The 3,143-nt window shown below is 31.1% G+C and overlaps 1 pseudogene; it reads right to left on the minus strand.

The window, feature by feature from the left end:
- Positions 1-409: 409 nt before the first annotated feature.
- On the minus strand, positions 410-488 carry LOC117283642 (annotated as a pseudogene).
- Between the last annotated feature and the right edge of the window lie 2,655 nt (positions 489-3,143).

The raw sequence follows: 3,143 nt of genomic DNA on the forward strand, positions 1-3,143 counted from the left end.
GATAAATATATAAATTCTTTACAATGCACTAGTAATATTAATTAATGTCCTCTTTCCTATGGATCAAGGATTTGTGTTCACATTTGCAACTCATCTTAGTATTTCTTTACTTAGTGCAAATTGTTACTCTTTTGACTTTCCAGTCAATTAGAACATCTTTCTGGTTCCCTCACAGTTTTGAGTAACATAAAATTTTCAGTGCATGTGTTCATTTTTTTATCTATAGCATAGATATCATTTTACCTTTTGCTGAAAATTATCTCTTAACTGTCTCACTGGTAGATTGTACTGCTATTATGACGCAAGGAAGCACCAGGGTTTTGTCAAAGGAGTTACTGTCCAGCTGTATCTATTAAATCTTCTATATACACATAATAATTTATATATAATATAAAATTTGTATTTTTTATATGTGTGCTATGTTTATAATTCTTATGTGTGAATCTTATATACTACACTTGATCTTAGCCAAAAGGCCGAGAAGCGATGTGAATCTTATATAGATGACATCTTTAGTTATACCTATCTAGTCATTTTGACACATATATTTCTTATAATGGTAGTTTTCCCAAAAATTACTGACTCAGTTGAAACCACAATTTTACCAATACAATTACAAATTTATGTCAAATGACTCAGGTTATAACTCAGCACCAAGAACGTTACATCTTCCTAATGGAGGTAAGGGTATCGTAGCTGCTTAAATCATCAATCTTTGAGTATCCATAAACCTTTCACTGAGATTTCAGACACTGATACGCAACAGAATTAGTCTGTCAATAATGAAATACATTCTACTGTTTTCCAGCAAATACATGCATTACCTCTATTCTCAGAAGTGAGCACTTTAGTGACTAAAATTCTTGGAGATTATAACTCATTTTTTTTAGGAAAAACCTACTGGAAGTAATATTCTGAAACTATCTATTAAAAATGATTAGTTTCTAGCTCATATTGGAATGGCTCATGTTTTTATCTTGTCAAATAAGAAGAAAACTGGCATAAATGACAAGAGAAGCATAAACATTGTATCTTTGGCAAAAGTACAATTTAAATATTTAGAGAATATGACATATATGTTAAAAAACAATGATGTAACATAATTTCCAGGCCAGTATCCAGGCAGCCTTCCTACTCATCTAACATTAATTGATCATAGATTGTTATTTAATTTGTAAGTTGTTAACATTTAATAAATTAAATCATGAATATTAAGAACAAGTAGTCTAGAAAATTTAACCTATCATTTCTTATAACATCTTTTTTTATATAAAACCTGGGAAATGTTTACATGTGTCACTATCTTACAAATTCATTTTTGAACTATTTTAGAATGATAATACATAAAAAATTAGATTGCTTTTGATTTGAATCTTACAAAGTATCATGCATTTAGTAGTAATATGCTAATGTGCATGTAATGTCTATAATTATTACATATATAAGTAACCCACTGTGAAATGGGTTAATAATCACTAATTTTGTTCTAATACAGTAATAAGGTAAGCTCAAAACTTATGCAAAATTGGTCAGATATAAAAATGCTTTCTTTAAAAATCTTAGTTGAAACTCAAATTATAAATAAAGAGCAAAACAAAAGATAGATAATAAGAACTAGGCAGATCTTTCTCAAATGGTAAGGGGATCAAGAAATGGAGCTCAGAAGGAAGAGAGAGAAAAGGGATAAAACAGGCATTAAGATGTGTTGTATGTACTAACTCCATACAAGGAATGAATGTGGACATTATGTACCGTGATCATGTTCTAATTGAAATATAAAATAATAAAAATATTGGTTAAATCTGCCTTTTCCAAAAAGGGTTCTCATTTTACGTTATATTCATAACAACTTTAAAACAAACTCTTTCATAAGCCATTAACAGTTACAGATAAAAACAAGAATTGGGGAACATCTGGAGGTTAAAAGATACCAATTTTTGTGTTTATTATGAAATAAAATGTTTTAGTTTCTATAAATTTGAGACTTCCCTTATGTTAAATCTTCAGATTATATCCCCTTCCAGTAAAGCAGTAGTGAAAATTTTTATTCTTCTGTTAAATTCTTTTATTGAAGGTAGGATCCTTAGAGTTATTACCCATTTATTTGCAAAATGTGCATGTATGCTTATTATCTATTCACATAAATTTAGAAAGAAGTTCTTGTAAGTCTTACAGGATATAATTCCAAGGTCAAGAGAAGTGACTGGACCAGGTTTCCATCAGTGTGACAATATGCCTGCAATTGTCAACTTAAAAATAGGATAGTTTTCTTTTAGCTTACAGTTTTGGAGGTTTTAGTCCTCAGTTGATTGCCTCATTGCCTGTGAGCCTCTGGTAAGGCAGTACACAATGTCAAGAGCAAGGTGGAGTAGGCTGTTAGCATCATGGCAACTGGAGGCAAAGCCAGAGATCAGAAAAAGGTGAGTGCTAATATCTCCTCCAATGGCAGCCTCCAATGACCTGAGACCTTCCACTAGGACCCTCATTCTAGATTTCCACCATCCCTCAGGAGCACCACAGAATAATGTGTATGTCTTTAACATATGGGCTTTTGGGGAACACTTCCAGATCGTAGCAGATTCTATTCCTTATATTTCTCAAAACCCGTAATGACAAATAATCACAACTTACCACATTTGGTATCTTAAGAGACATATTCATTTTTATTCTTGCAAAAAATGTTGATTTTAGTGAGGCAAACATTTTCTAATTAAAGAGGGTTTTTTTCTTAAAAAAGAATTTCTGCAAAAATTACATCTTCTTTTACTTTGGGATTATATATGAGGTCTCTCTTTTGGAAAGTATACTCAGATAAAGTCATATGCTTTTTCCTTAAAGGAATACAGTTACATTTTTTCAGTGCCATTCATTTCCCATAATGAAAAATTAAAACAAATACATGGAAATGTCCATGGAGTCTTAACTGTATGGTCTTATATCGAGGCCTCCTTATCATTGAAGATTGGATCAGGTAGTGTCTAGTGTATGACTTTATTTCTGCAATTGTACATGTTTTACCATATCTAACAAATCCAGGTGACATAAGTTTACTAAAATAATGAAACAAAGAATTTTTATTGGAAGGATGTGAGAAATACAGGATGAAGGTGTTTTTTTTTTATCTGCTTCTCTCTTGTTCCCAG

The sequence above is a fragment of the Fukomys damarensis genome, unplaced genomic scaffold (assembly GCF_012274545.1).
Source record: "Fukomys damarensis isolate Sample0158 unplaced genomic scaffold, DMR_v1.0_HiC HiC_scaffold_28, whole genome shotgun sequence".
Lineage (NCBI taxonomy): Eukaryota > Metazoa > Chordata > Mammalia > Rodentia > Bathyergidae > Fukomys > Fukomys damarensis.